At 37.3% G+C, this 16,805-nt stretch overlaps 1 long non-coding RNA gene across 1 annotated transcript; it reads right to left on the minus strand.

The window, feature by feature from the left end:
- Positions 1-14,896: 14,896 nt before the first annotated feature.
- On the minus strand, positions 14,897-15,712 carry LOC140175525 (uncharacterized). Its single transcript, XR_011866354.1, has 2 exons — positions 15,427-15,712; positions 14,897-15,300 (listed from the first exon to the last, which is right to left on the minus strand). It is a non-coding gene; the product is annotated as an uncharacterized lncRNA (long non-coding RNA).
- Positions 15,713-16,805: the final 1,093 nt, after the last annotated feature.

Raw genomic sequence — 16,805 nt, forward strand, 5'->3', positions numbered from 1 at the left:
CAGATCATCACCTCCTTCATAATTAAGCACGAATAAGCATCTTAGATCGGACCATACACACGTTTGAGTGAAATAGAAACAAGTGCATTAATTCATCGAGACGCTGCAGAGCTCCTCACCCCCAACAATGGAGTTTAGAGACTCATGCCGTCAAAAAGTATGTAATTCAGATCTGAAAATGTCATGAGGTACAAGATAAGTCTCTAAAAGTTGTTTAAATAGTAAACTAGTAACTTAGGTTTACAGAATATGAGTAAACTAAGATAATTGGTGCAGAAATCTACTTCTGGGGCCCACTTGGTGTGTGCTGGGGCTGAGACTAAAGCTATCCACGTGCTGAGGCTTTACTTGGAGTTAAACTCCAAGTTATAACGTGTTTTGGGCGTTCAACTCCGGATCATGACATGTTTCTGGTGTTTAACTCCAGACAGCAGCATGTACTTGGCGTTCAACACCAAGTTACATCGTCTATCTTCGCGCAAAGTATGAACTATTATATATTGCTGGAAAGCCCTGGATGTCTACTTTCTAAAACCGTTGAGAGCGTGCCAATTGGACTCCTGTAACTCCAAAAAATCCATTCCGAGTGCAGGGAGGTCAGGATCCAACAGCATCAGCAGTCCTTTTTCAGCCTAACTCAGATTTTTGCTCAGCTCCCTCAATTTCAGCCAGAAATTACCTGAAATCACAGAAAAACACACAAACTCATAGTAAAGTCCAGAAATATGATTTTTTCCTAAAAACTAATAATATTCTACTAAAACTAATTAAAACATACTAAAATCTACATGAAATTACCCCAAAAAAGTGTATAAAATATCCGCTCATCACAACACCAAACTTAAACTGTTGCTTGTCCTCAAGCAACTAGATAAATAAAATAGGTTTTAACAGAAATTAAGAAGTAATAATATTTTAGAGTTTTTTTTAAGTGGAGCTCAAATTCTTATTAGATGAGCGGGGCTTGTAGCTTTTTGTTTCTGAACAGTTTTGGCATCTCCCCTTATCCTTTGAAATTCATAATGATTGGCATCCATAGGAACTCAGAATTCAGATAGTATTATTGATTCTCCTAGTGTAGTATGTTGGTTCTTGAACACAGTTACTTTATGAGTCTTGGCCGTGGCCCTAAGCACTTTGTTTTCCAGTATTACCACCGGATACATAAATGCCACAGACACATAACTGGGTGAAGCTTTTCAGATTGTGACTTAGCTTTGTTAAAGTTCCCAGTTAGAGGTGTCCAGAGCTCTTAAGCACACTCTTTTTGCCTTGGATCACGACTTTAACCACTCAGTCACAAGTTTTTTTTTTAACTTGGACCTGCATGCCACAAGCACATGGTTAGGGACAGCTTGATTTAGCCGCTTAGGCCTGGAACTATTTCCTTAGGCCATCCTACCCACTGATGCTCAAAGTCTTGGATCCTTTTCACCCTTGCCTTTTGGTTTTAAGGGCTGCTGGCTTTTATTCCTTTTCTTGATCCAATGATTTCTTGTAAATTTTTTTTCCACTGCTTTGTCTTGCTTCAAGAATCAATTTTATGATTTTTCAGATCATCAATAATATTTTTCGTGTTCCTCATTCTTTCAGGAGCCAATATTCATAAAATTCAAGATAAAAATTATGCACTGTTCAAGCATTCATTCAGAGAACAAAAAGTGTTGCCACCACAAATAGTTAATTATAAATTTTTTTATTATTAAGAACTCGAAAAAAATAAATTACTTCTTTATTCTAATTATCTACTATTTTATTCATGCCCGATGATGATGAGAAAAATAAATTATAACTTAATTGGAAATAAAATCAGAATAGATATACTAATTACTACTACTACTACTATATATATCTCCTAAGGTAAATTTCTATAATAACACTATCACAGAGTTAAAGCTAACATAAGAACTCAACAACCTGTGTTTTGGGAAGTAGATGTTCCTCCGATCTATGGGATGCTTGGTCCTGCAAGGATTAATTTCTGGCGCTTCAGCTCCCTTAAATCATGCCCTTGCTCTTCTTGTTCCTTGAGCAGTTTGCAAAGCATGCTGCTTTGATTATTCTATTATTCCTTTATTTGGTTCATAGCTTCTTGTAGTTTGGAAATAGATGCTTCAATATGTTCCCAATATTCGAATTGAGAAAGTTCTGGGAGGACTTCCTGTGCTCTCCTCTTGATTGGATCATCCTGCAGCTGTTGTCTGTCCATTGATATTCTAGTGATTGGCCTTTCAACTGAGATATACTCTGTTATTCTCATCTTCACTCCAGCATCTCTGCAGAGCATAGAAATTAAGCTTGGATAGGCTAATCTGGCATCCTTGGAATTCTTGTTTGCTATTTTGTATAGTTCACACGAGATCAGTTGATGGACTTCTACTTCTTTTCCCAACATGATGCAGTGAATCATCACTGCTCTTTTAATGGTAACTTCAGAACGGTTGTTGGTGGGCAATATGGAACGCCCGATGAAATTCAGCCAGCCTCTGGCTACTGGTTTGAGATCTTCTCTTTTGAGTTGATTTGGGATGCCAGTCGTGCTGGTGGTCCACCTGGCTTCGGGGATGCATATATCCTCCAGAATCTTGTCCAGACCTTTATTTACCCTCATCATTCTCCTATTAAAGGAGTCTGGGTCATCTTTCAGTTGAGGGAGCTTAAAGATCTCCCTGATTTTGTCAGGATGGGTATGAACAATTTTTCCTCTGACTAAGGTCCGATGGTCATAGAGAGCAGCTCCAATTATTCTTTGCCTGTCTGTCTGCCATAGATTAGCATAGAACTCCTGAACCATGTTCCTTCCCACTTTCGTTTCAGGATTGGCTAAGATTTCCCAGTTCCTGTTTCGAATTTGCTCTTGGATCTCTGGATATTCATCTTCCTTCAGGTCAAATTTAACTTCCGGGATCACTGATCTATGACTCATTATTTTGTAGTAGTGGTCTGAATGTTCTTTAGTTAAGAACTTCCCTTGATTCCAAAGTGGCTTTGGGATATTCTCTTTCTTGCCTCTTGGGTTGGGTTGTTTTCCTTTAGGGGCCATGATCAAAGTGAGAATGTTTTTGTGATCACGGATAAGCACACCAAACTTAGAGGTTTGCTTGTCCTCAAGCAAAAGAGAAGAAAGAAGAGGAATAGGAGGAGAGCAAGTGTGGAATGGTGGATGAGGAGAGGGGCGCCGAAAGTGGTTATAAAGGGAGGGGTGGGTAATTCGAAAATAAGAAAAAGATATAAGATAAAAGATATGATTTATAAAAGATAAACATGATAAGAAAAGGATATAAAAAAAAGATATGAATGATTTTTAAAAATAAAATTGAAATATATATAATTTGAAAAAGATTTTAAAAGATAATGAAGTTTGAAAAGAGATTAGAAAAAGAGTTGGATTGGATTGAAATAATTGTCCTTATGGATTAAGATGCGTGTAAAATTTTTGAAGTAGGGATTTTAGAAATTAGAGATTTTAGAAATTAGGATTAAAATTTTTGAAATTGAAGGATGATATTTTGAAACATGTTTGTGCAAAAAATCATGAATTGAAACATAAAAATTAGAAAATTTGTGAAGAAAAACGAATTTTACCTCCTCCCCACCATCCTGGCGTTAAACGCCCAACTGCTGCATGTTTTGGGCGTTTAACGCCCAATTGTTGCTTCTCCTGGGCGTTCAACGCCCAGCTGTTGCTTCTTTCTGGCGTTGAACGCCAGGAAGTCCTTTGTCACTGGGCGTTTTTCTGAACGCCCAGGACGCTGTCAATCTGGCGTTAAACGCCCTGAAGGTGCTTTTTTCTGGCGTTCAACGCCCAGAAGATGCTCCTTTCTGGCGTTTAACGCCCAGATGGCTACCCTTACTGGCGTTGAACGCCCAGTGGGTGCTTCTTTTGGGCGTTCAATGCCCAAAACGTTTCTTACTGGCTTTTTCACGCCAGTGAGCTTCCAAGTTTCCCTGTAACTCTGTGAATTCAATCAATTGCTATTTTACCTTTGAAGATACTTTGACATATACCTGTAAAAATCAATTAATTAGCAGAAACAAATAAAATTAAATTTTGTGAATGGCTGGGTTGCCTCCCAGCAAGCGCTTCTTTAATGTCATTAGCTGGACTATTACTGAGCTTTTAATCAAGTCTCAGTTTTGAGCTTTCTTGCTCAAAATTGCTTTCAAGATAATGTTTAACTCTCTGTCCATTAACAATGAACTTTTTGTTAGATTCATTATCCTGAAGCTCTACGTATCCATATGGTGATACACTTGTAATCACATATGGACCTCTCCACCGGGATTTTAATTTCCTGGGGAATAATTTGAGCCTAGAATTAAATAGCAGAACTTTCTGCCCCGGCTCAAAGACTCTGGATGACAATTTCTTATCATGCCATCTTTTTGCTTTCTCTTTGTAAATTTTTGCATTCTCGAAAGCATTGAGTCTAAATTCCTCTAGCTCATTTAACTGGAGCAATCGTTTTTCTCCAGCTAACTTGGCATCAAGGTTCAGAAATCTGGTTGCCCAGTAGGCCTTGTGTTCCAGTTCCACTGGCAAGTGACATGCCTTTCCATACACAAGCTGGTATGGAGAGGTCCCTATAGGGGTCTTGAATGCTGTTCTGTATGCCCACAGAGCATCATCCAAGCTTCTTGCCCAATCCTTTCTATGGTTAATTACAGTCCGTTCCAGAATTCTTTTAAGTTCTCTATTAGAGACTTCAGCTTGCCTATTTGTCTATGGATGATATGGAGTGGCTACCCTGTGGCTAACTCCATAACGAACCAAAGCAGAGTAAAGCTGTTTATTGCAGAAATGAGTACCCCCATCACTGATTAATACTCTAGGGGTACCAAATCTGCTGAAGATGTGTTTCTGGAGGAATTTTAACACTGTTTTAGTGTCATTAGTAGGTGTTACAATAGCTTCCACCCATTTGGATACATAATCCACTGCCACCAGAATATAAGTGTTTGAGTATGATGGTGGGAAAGGTCCCATGAAGTCAATGCCCCATACATCAAACAACTTAATCTCCAAGATCCCTTGTTGAGGCATGGCATAACCGTGAGGCAGATTGCCAGATCTTTGGCAACTATCACAATTAAGCACAAACGCTCGGGAATCTTTATAGAGAGTAGGCCAGTAGAAGCCACATTGGAGGACTCTTGTGGCTGTTCGCTCACTTCCAAAATGTCCTCCATACTGTGATCCATGGCAATGCCATAGGATTCTCTGTGCTTCTTCTTTAGGCACACATCTATGGATTACTCCGTCTGCACATCTCTTGAAGAGATATGGTTCATCCCAAAGATAGTACTTTGCATCTGTAATCAATTTTTTTGATTGCAGCCTACTGTACTCTTTGGGTATGAATCTCACTACCCTGTAGTTTGCAATATCTGCAAACCATGGCACTTCCTGAATGGCAAAGAGTTGCTCATCCGGAAAGGTTTCAGAGATCTCAGTAAGAGGGAGGGACGCCCCTTCTACTGGCTCTATTCGGGACAGGTGATCTGCTACTTGATTCTCTGTCCCTTTTCTGTCTCTTATTTCTATATCAAACTCTTGCAGAAGCAACACCCATCTGATGAGTCTGGGTTTTGAATCCTGCTTTGTGAGTAGATATTTAAGAGCAGCATGATCAGTGTACACAATCACTTTTGATCCTACTAAATAGGATCTGAATTTGTCAATGGCGTAAACCACTGCAAGTAGCTCTTTTTCTGTGGTTGTGTAATTCTTCTGTGCGTCATTTAGAACACGACTGGCATAGTAAATGACGTGCAGAAGCTTGTCATGTCTCTGTCCCAATACTGCACCAATGGCATGGTCACTGGCATCACACATCAATTCAAATGGTAATGTCCAGTCTGGTGCAGAAATGATTGGTGCTGTGACCAATTTAGCTTTCAGAGTCTCAAATGCCTGCAGACACTCTTTATCAAAGACAAATGGCGTGTCAGCAGCTAGCAGGTTGCTCAGAGGTTTGGCGATTTTTGAAAAATCCTTTATAAACCTCATATAGAATCCTGCATGCCCCAGAAAGCTTCTGATTGCCTTAACATTGGCAGGTGGTGGTAATTTTTCAATTACCTCTACCTTAGCTTGATCCACCTCTATTCCCTTATTCGAGATTTTGTGCCCAAGGAAAATTCCTTCAGTCACCATAAAGTGACATTTTTCCCAGTTTAAAACCAGGTTAGTCTCTTGGCATCTCTTTAGAACAAGTGCTAGATGGTCAAGGCAGGAGCTAAATGAGTCTCCAAATACTGAAAAGTCATCCATGAAGACTTCCAGAAAATTTTCCACCATATCAGAGAAAATTGAGAGCATGCACCTCTGAAAGGTTGCAGGTGCATTGCACAGACCAAATGGCATCCTTCTGTATGCAAATACTCCAGATGGACATGTGAATACCGTTTTCTCTTGATCTTTTGGATCTACTGCAATTTGATTATAACCTGAATATCCATCCAGGAAGCAGTAGTATTCATGACCTGCTAGTCTTTCTAGCATCTGGTCTATGAATGGTAAAGGAAAATGATCCTTTCTGGTGGCTGTATTGAGCCTTCTATAATCAATACACATACGCCATCCTGTAACTGTTCTTGTAGGAACCAGTTCATTTTTTTCATTATGAACTACTGTCATGCCTCCCTTCTTAGGGACGACTTGGACAGGGCTTACCCATGGGCTGTCAGAAATAGGATAAATAATCCCAGCCTCTAGTAATTTAGTGACTTCCTTCTGCACCACTTCCTTCATGGCTGGATTCAGCCGCCTTTGTGGTTGGACCACTGGTTTGGCGTCACCCTCCAATAGGATCTTGTGCATGCATCTGGCTGGGCTAATACCCTTAAGATCACTGATGGACCACCCAAGAGCTGTCTTGTGTGTCCTTAGCACTTGAATTAGTGCTTCCTCTTCCTGTGGCTCTAAGATAGAGCTTATGATTACAGGGAAGGTATCACCTTCTCCCAGAAATGCATATTTCAGGGATGGTGGTAATGGTTTGAGCTCGGGTTTTGGAGGTTTCTCCTCTTCCTGAGGGATTTTCAGAGGTTCTATTATTTTCTCTGATTCCTCCAGATCAGGCTAAACATCTTTAAAGATGTCTTCTAGCTCTGATTCAGGACTCTCAGCCATATTGACCTCTCTTACCAGAGAGTCAATAATATCAACACTCATGCAGTCATTTGGGGTGTTTGGATGTTGCATGGCTTTGACAACATTCAACTTGAACTCCTCCTCATTGACTCTCAAGGTTACTTCCCCTTTTTGGACGTCAATGAGGGTTCGGCCAGTTGCTAGGAAAGGTCTTCCTAGAATGAGAGTTGCACTCTTGTGCTCCTCCATTTCCAGCACCACAAAGTCAGTAGGGAAGGCAAATGGCCCAACCTTGACAATCATGTCTTCAATCACGCCTAATGGGTATTTAATGGAGCCATCAGCAAGTTGAAGACATATCCTGGTTGGTTTGATTTCTTCAGTCAAACCAAGCTTTCTGATAGTGGATGCAGGTATTAGGTTGATACTTGCCCAAAGGTCACACAGAGCTTGCTTGGTGCAATTACCCTCTAATGTGCATAGTATCATGAAGCTCCCGGGATCTTTAAGCTTCTCAGGTAAGCTTTTTAGAATGACTGCACTGCATTCTTCACTGAGGTAAACTTTTTCAGTCTCCCTCCAATCCTTCTTATGACTTAAGATCTCTTTCATGAACTTAGCATAAGAGGGTATTTGCTCAAGTGCTTCTACAAACGGAATCTTTATTTCAAGAGTCCTGAGATAGTCTGCAAAGCGGGCAAATTGCTTATCCTGTTCCGCTTGGCGGAGTTTTTGAGGATAAGGCATTTTGGCTTTGTATTCCTCAACCTTAGTTGCTACAGGTTTATTACCTGTAGAAGTGGGTTGGGAAGCCTTTTTAGAAGGGTTGTTATCAGCACTTGTATGTGACTGATCTCCCACTGGCGTTTGAATGCCAGGGGTGGAAGCTGGAGTGGCGTTAGACGCCATCTCCTTATCTGTTACTGGCGTCTGAACGCCAGAACTATGCTTCCCTTGGGCATTCAACGCCGGATTCATGCTTGTTTTTGGCGTTGAACGCCAGAAATGAGCATGGCCTGGGCGTTCAGTGCCAGCCTTATTCCTCTCTGGGCTCTGATTATCCTCAGAGGGATTTTGAGTAGCCATTTGTTCATTTTTTGGCTTCATGCTGTTTTGAAGTGAGGTATTTAATGTTTTTCCACTTCTTAATTGAACTGCTTGGTATTCTTCTGCTATTTATTTTGACAGTTGCCTTTCTGTTTGCTTTAACTGTACTTCCATATTCCTGTTAGCCATTCTTGTTTCTTGTAGTATTTCCTTGAATTCGGCTAGCTGCTGAGTTAGAAAGTCTAATTGCTGATTGAATTCATTAGCCTGATCCACAGGACTGAGTTCAGCAGTTACTGTTTTAGCTTCTTCTTTCATGGAAGGTCCACTGCTTAGGTACATATGCTGATTTCTGGCAACTGTGTCAATAAGCTCTTGAGCTTCTTCAATTGTTTTTCTCATATGTATAGATCCACCAGCTCAGTGGTCTAGAGAAATCTGAGCTTTTTCTGTAAGCCCATAGTAGAAGATGTCTAATTGCACCCACTCTGAAAATACTTCAGAGGGGCATTTTCTTAGCATCTCTCTGTATCTCTCCCAAGCATCATAAAGGGATTCATTATCTCCTTGTTTGAAGCCTTGGATGCTTAGCCTTAGCTGTGTCATCCGTTTTGGAGGGAAATAGTGATTCAGGAATTTTTCTGACAGCTGTTTCCATGTTTTTATGCTGTTGTTAGGCTGGTTGTTTAACCACCTTTTAGCTTGATCTTTTACAGCAAATGGAAACAGTAATAATCTGTAGACATCCTGATCTACTTCTTTATCATGTACTGTGTCAGCAATTTGTAAAAATTGTGCCAGAAACTCTGTAGGTTCTTCATGTGGAAGACCAGAATACTGGCAGTTTTGCTGCACCATGATAATGAGCTGAGGATTCAACTCAAAGCTACTAACTCCAATGGAGGGTATACAGATACTACTCCCATATGAAGCAGTAGTGGGGTTAGCATATGACCCCAGAGTCCTCTTGGACTGTTCATTCCCACTTAGTTCCATGATGGAGTAAAGGAGATGATATGTATGTTGATATTATTTATTTTATAAAATTTATTTTATAAAATAAAATAAAAACGAAATAAATAAAAGAAATTGAAAATATTTTGAAATCGAAATCTGGATTTTTATATAAAAAAATTCGAAAATATAGTTTAAAATTAGTTAGAAAAGATATTTTTTTTTGAATTTTGAATTTTATGATGAAAGAGAAAAACACACAAAAGACACAAGACTTAAAATTTTTAGATCTAATGCTCCTTATTTTTCGAAAATTTTGGAGGGAAAACTCCAAGGAACACCAAACTTAAAAATTTTAAGATCAAAACACAAGAAAGACTCAAGAACACCTTAAAGATTCACAAGAACACCAAGAACAAAAGAAAGAACACCAAACTTAAAATTTCTTAGAAAACCAAGACAAATTTTCGAAAATTAAAGAAAGATCAACAAGAAAACACCAAACTTAGAGTTTGGCACAAGATTCAATCAAAGAAAAATTATTTTTGAAAAAGATTCCAAAGAAGATACCCAATTATCAAGAACAACTCCTAATGCTCCAGCCAATTGGGCAGTAACTTCAGTGTTGATTTTAAAGATGTATTATATTTATGGATAAAAGTATAATTTTCGAAGGTTAATATTTTGAAAAAGCATAAGAAAGACAAGAAGAGATACAAAACAAGAAAAACTCAAGATCAAACAAGCAAAATAAACAAGAACAACTTGAAGATCAATGAAGAATAAAAAACACAAGTTCAAAAATTTCAAGAAAAATGTAAAATATGCAATTAACACCAAACTTAAAACAAGACACTAAACTCACGAAAAAAAATTGAAAATTGATGGATAAAAATAATAATTTTGAAAAATTCTTTTTGAAAAGGGAATAAAGGACTTAAAGATTTAATGACTCGTGTGGCAACAAAAATAAATTATTCCTAATCTAAGAAATAAAATAAACCTTTAGTTTGTTCAAACTCGAACAATCCCCGACAACGGCGCCAAAAACTTGGTGCACGAAATTGCAATAACACTTTTTGCAATCCGCACAACTAACCAGCAAGTGCACTGGGTCGTCCAAGTAATACCTTACGTGAGTAAGGGTCGAATCCCATGGAGATTGTTGGTTTAAAGCAAGCTATATTTATTTTATTATTCTTAGTCAGGATGTCAATCAAAATTATCAGTTGGAATTATTAGATTGGAAAAATAAAAGAGAATAAAATCGTTACTTGTTGTGCAGTAATGGGAAATATGTTGGAGTTTTGGAGATGCTTTGTCCTCTGAATTTCTGCAATGTAATATTCAACTCAATTGTTTGTAAAGCACGTCTACGGCAAGCTGTATGTAGGGTGTCACCATTGTCAGTGGCTACTTCCCATCCTCTCAGTGAAAACATTCCAGATGCTCTGCCACAGCACGGCTAATCAGCTGTCGGTTCTCGATCATGTTGGAATAGGATCCATTGATCCTTTTGCGTTTGTCATCACGCCCAGCAATCGCGAGTTTGAAGCGTGTCACAGCCATTCAATCCTTGAATTCTACTCGGAATACCACAGACAAGGTTTAGACCTTCCGAATCCTCAAGAGTGGCCGCCATCAATTCTAGCTTATACCGCGGAGATTCTGATTAAGGAATCTAAGAGAAGCTCATTCAGTTTGATGTAGAATGGAGGTGTTTGTCAGGCACACATTCATGGATTGAGGGAGGTGATGAATGTCACGGATCATCACCTCCTTCATAATTAAGCACGAATAAGCATCTTAGATCGGACCATACACACGTTTGAGTGAAATAGAAACAAGTGCATTAATTCATCGAGACGCTACAGAGCTCCTCACCCCCAACAATGGAGTTTAGAGACTCATGCCGTCAAAAAGTATGTAATTCAGATCTGAAAATGTCATGAGGTACAAGATAAGTCTCTAAAAGTTGTTTAAATAGTAAACTAGTAACCTAGGTTTACAGAATATGAGTAAACTAAGATAATTGGTGCATAAATCTACTTCTGGGGCCCACTTGGTGTGTGCTGGGGCTGAGACTAAAGCTATCCACGTGCTGAGGCTTTACTTGGAGTTAAACTCCAAGTTATAACGTGTTTTGGGCGTTCAACTCCGGATCATGACGTGTTTCTGGTGTTTAACTCCAGACAGCAGCATGTACTTGGCGTTCAACGCCAAGTTACGTCGTCTATCTTCGCGCAAAGTATGGACTATTATATATTGCTGGAAAGCCCTGGATGTCTACTTTCTAACACCGTTGAGAGCGTGCCAATTGGACTCCTGTAACTCCAAAAAATCCATTCCGAGTGCAGGGAGGTCAGGATCCAACAACATCAGCAGTCCTTTTTCAGCCTAACTCAGATTTTTGCTCAGCTCCCTCAATTTCAGCCAGAAATTACCTGAAATCACAGAAAAATACACAAACTCATAGTAAAGTCCAGAAATATGATTTTTGCCTAAAAACTAATAATATTCTACTAAAAACTAATTAAAACATACTAAAATCTACATGAAATTACCCCCAAAAAGCGTATAAAATATCCGCTCATCATTGGTCTTGTTGGTGATCAAGTTATCAATCCAACTATGAGAAAGTTCATGAGCTACAACCTGAGCACCACTGCTATCTCCTTTGATCACAGTTGGAGTTAAGAACACCATCTTTGGATTCTCCACTTCACTGTAAGGGAAACTCGAAGGCAGCACCAAAAGATCAAACCTTTTCTAGTCATATTTTCCGAAGAGCTTCTCTCTTTCCCCAATCATATAACAACCTAACTTTTAGCACCTCATGATCATACTAAAAGTTTAAGCGCTACTTACCTCTAAACTTTTTTATTAAATTATATCTTTATTTGATATTGAGCCTTCGTGAATACGAACCGAAACTTTAATCAAGAAAATGAAAGGTTTTTACTTTAAACCTCTTAATCACAAATATATATATATATATATATATATATATATATATATATAGCATTAAATACATAGACTTATCCCAATATTTTCAAAAACAAATCCTACTCCTCTAAAAATCAAAACAAAAAATGACGAGGGAAAAATAAAATCTAAGAACTTAACTCATAAACTCAATCTTCTATGCTCCTGTAGCTCCGCACTAAACATTCGCACTTGTAGCTGAAAGGGTTCGAAATAGGGGGTAAGAACTGGGGAGTTATTAGTAGTGTCGGGGTTAGAAGTTAAGTTCGTTTCATTATGTTCTCAGTTAATAACAACAGTCAACAAAGTATAATCCAAATCAACAATTACAGAACATAGAAATTCAATCACAAACACACACAATAATAGAGAACACAATCACAAACAAATATGCGCAAATAAGTATGATGCATGTCTGTCCTATGGCTGATGATATCATTTGTCGATTATATAGCCAACCCGACACGTTCTGGTAGCTAACCATGGACAGAAACACCCATTGCAGAGTAAGTGGATATGAGCTACAACCCCCTTGCTACTACCTACTTAACCCAGAGCCAGTGAAATAACCACTACTACGGCTACTACCCAGGCGGGTGTTTAAAAGCCTAACCTGGAGCAAGTGGAATAACCACTACTGCTACTACTACCCAGGCGTCATAATCACTGACTTGGAGCAAGTAAGACGAACCACAATCCTTGCTACTACCCAGGTTTCTCATTCAAAAATTCATCATCATATCAATTCTTTCATAATCTTTCAAAATTCCATAATTAAATTCAGTTTTCATAATTCTTCTTCCTCATCTCTTACTCGAAGCAAGTGTGACTAAACCACAACCCTTACGTACTGCCCAGGTATTTTCCAAATATCAAAATTCATTTCTCTTTCATTAAACTCTTTTTTTTTTTTGACAAATCAAATTCAAACATAATACTTTTTTCGATAAAACTCAAAACATAATCATTTCTTTAATAATTCAAAATTAGCTAATATAAATTTTAAAGTTTTTGAAAATCTATTTTTGCTCCCAAAATAATAAAAAAATCCCAGGTGGCTGTTCATACATAACCAAATACAAATCTCAAACAAACAACAATAATTTAACATAAAATCATTCAAACTCAAATAATAATCAATCAAATCAACATTCACTAATCAAATTCACATCTAATTATTATAAAATTACCAAAACCCTACTTCCGTATGAAATCAAAATACTCGAGGCTCCGGAAAAGCTTTCTAACCGAGCTGCTAAAGAAAAAAATGTCATAAATCGTCTGTGCCTCCTAAAACTCTAACTGACTGAACTCAAAAAAAAGAAGAGTTATGTCACCGTTAACTTTTACCGAATAAAAATGATGCCAACATGTAAAAAAAAAAGATACGAACATTTTTACCGGATTAAATTTTTAATTAGAATTACGAATCTCAAAAAATTGAGTGCTAAACATCGAAGGTTCTATGATTTCTCATTCTCTCTCCCTCTCCCTCTCCCTCTTCCTCTCGGCCATCTTTCTTTTTCCTTCTTCTTGATGATGGTGATTAAGGAATTACATATGTGTCATGTTATTTATATATATATATATATATATATATGGCTTTGGCAACTAAGGATAATAATAATAATAATATATTAATGATAATATAGTAATAATAATAATAATAACAATAATAATAATAATAATAATAATAATATTTATAAAAAATAATTAAAATTTTGTCTATTAAAATAATTTTTAATAAATAATTTAAATTAATAAAATAAATCATAATTAAATTAAATTTTAATAATCATAAAATTTTATTTAATTATTTTTGTTAAAAATATTTTTTTAAAAAAATAAAATCTCAATATTATATAATAACTCATAAATAACTAATTATTTAATTTTAAAAAATAAGGGATATTACAAATCATATCTTCTGTTCTCTCAAGCTCCTTCGCCGTCGAGTCCAACACCATCGAACCCTCCTTCACATAAACCTTAGTACTAGTTGCCAACTGCGAAGGCAAAGTGATAACGAGACATTGGCTGCTCCATCACAAACTCCTCCATCACGCGGTCTTAGTTGCACCAGTTCAAGTTCAATGAGGCGAGGACAGCGGCATTGTCACCACCCGAAGGGCGGGGTGTGACGTGGTTTAGGATTTTGAGAGTCATTTCGAAATCAAGACCATGCTTCTTGTTCTTAAGGTAGTGCATACACTCATGTGCAATTAGGATATTATCAAAAATTAATCTACCCCTAATAAAAGCACTTTGGTTAAGGCTGATTAATTTATCCATCATTTTCTGTAATTTGTGAAAAAAGACCTTAGAGATAATCTTATGCACAACAGACAAAAGACTGATTGGGCTTATTTGGGACATATTGTTCGCATAAGGGATCTTGGGAATAAAACAGATTTGAGTATGGTTAAATCCTTTCAGAAATCGGCCCCCACTAAGAAATTTCTCACAGCCCGAAATACATCACCATTAACAATATCTCAATAATGCTAAAAGAATTTTAGGGTTATCCCATCATTTTTTGGAGCATTCTTAGTAAAAGTAGCCCGTTTGACTTCAACAGAAATTGGCCTTTGAAACATACGGTTCATGTTAGCTCGCTGTAACCTGAAGCTCAAAGTTATTAAACAGGGATATAAAATCTGCACTGCAAGTGGATGAAAATATTTCATGAAAGTAAAATTTTGCCATTGTTGCAATATCTGCATTAGAAGAGGCAACTGAACCATCATTACCAGCTAATTGCCAGATTTGTTCCTTCGTGCATGATTTCAAAATTTCTAATAAGAGAAGTCTATATTCTATTCACCAGCCTTAAGTCATTTTTTTTTTTGAAGTAAAGAGCTCAACACACAAGGTGGAGCATTAAAAGACAAACTAGTACATTCCAACAACTCCTAGTACATGACAACCCCTAGGTATTTTCGGCATTGCCATCAACATCCATAAGGTTCACCACCAAACCATTCATCAGAGAAATCGAAGGACCTGTTCATGATTTGCTCCACGCTCAAGGCTTGATTTTTGAATATTCTATCATTCCTTTCTAGCCACATTGTCCAAATAACAGCAAAGAAACCAATGAAGCATCACTTCCTCTCATCCTTCCTCACTGGACCAGTTGTCCAACTTTGAAAGTGCTCCTTTAGTGAACCTGGCATTGCCCAAAGCCTCCCAAGAGCAAACAACCAAGTACTCCACACCTGTCAAGTGAACTCACACCCAATAAATAAGTGAAATGCAGACTTTACACATTTACAGCAAAATACACACATATTATCATTCAGTTCAAGAACCCCAAATCTACACAATCTATTCTTTGTGTTTACCTTACCAGTAGGATTTTTCTTCTTGCAAGACTCTCTAATCTGTTTTTTAAATCCGAAATCACCTCTACTCCATGCATTCCACCAGCTCGGAAGACTTCTAGTTGAGCTTGAAGAGAATCAATCTCAGTTCGAGAGTTAGTCCGATTAGAATGCTGCCATTCGATAAGTTTATGTCTGCATATCTTTGAATAAGAAAGAAAGGGGGGAGTTGTATAGGAACGTATATATTGATAAAGATAACCGAAGATGAGATTTTAAAAAATTGAGGGTTAGGCTTCATGATAGATTTGTTGACTTTCCAATCAATCAAACAATTAACATTTTCGTGCACTCATTTATCTCTGATTTTTTGTCTCACGTCAGGTATTGTAGCAATTTTAAAAGCAACAATAATTGAATAATATCATATTTTTAATCCAACTAAAAAAATCAAATTTATTGGTGATGAATATCAATCCACTTTTTATAATTTTAATTTTATCATATATTAATAACATTCAAATGAATATAAAAAATTATATTCTAAAAAAATATCTGAAAGAGAAATAGAATATTCAAAATAATAATTTTGTTGAAAGTCATAAAAGAGATAGATAATATGTATTTAGAATTAAAGTCAAATTTTAATAAATGTAGATGAAAGAGAATATATGGATAAAAAATATCATCTTATTAAGATGAGAAGAAAATTGATTAAAATTAACAACTTCCGCATTATTACGTACCGAGACATCTTCGCGTGCTTTTCATGAAGATCACATTGACTAGTTTTATTTTATTATATAAGCAATAATTAAGCATATAATATAATATATAATTAGGGGTGTGAAAAAAACTGGTTTCACTGAATTGAATTGAAACTAAACTGAAACTGTTTTAAATAAACCAGTTTTTTTTTAAATAAAAAACTGAACTGAAACCATAGTTTTTTATGAAAAACCAGTTTATTAAAAACCAATGTTTATGGTTCAGTTTAGTTTTAAACCAAATTAAAACTGACTTTATTTAAACTCCAAAATTAATTTTACATACTCTTTCTCCCTTCACTCTCTCTCTCTCCCCTCTCTCTCTCTCTCTCTCCCCCTTCTCTCTCTCTCTCTCTCTCTCCTCTCCCTCTCTCTCCTTTCCCCCTCTCCCTCTCCCTCTCTATTCCTTCCCCTCTCTCTTCCTCTCTCTCTCTCTTCTCCCTCCTCTCTTTCTCCCACTCTTCTCTCTCTCTCTCTCTCACCCCTTCCTCTTTCTCCCTCTCCCTCTTTTTCCTCTCTCTCTCTCTCCCCTTCTACCTCTCCTTCCCCTTCCTTCTTCTCTCTCCTCCCCTCTCTCTTCATCTCTCTCTCTCCCCTTTTTTTCTCTCTCTCTCCCTCCCCTCTTTTTTCCTC

This window comes from Arachis hypogaea, chromosome 10 (assembly GCF_003086295.3).
Source record: "Arachis hypogaea cultivar Tifrunner chromosome 10, arahy.Tifrunner.gnm2.J5K5, whole genome shotgun sequence".
In the NCBI taxonomy this organism is placed as follows: Eukaryota; Viridiplantae; Streptophyta; class Magnoliopsida; order Fabales; family Fabaceae; genus Arachis; species Arachis hypogaea.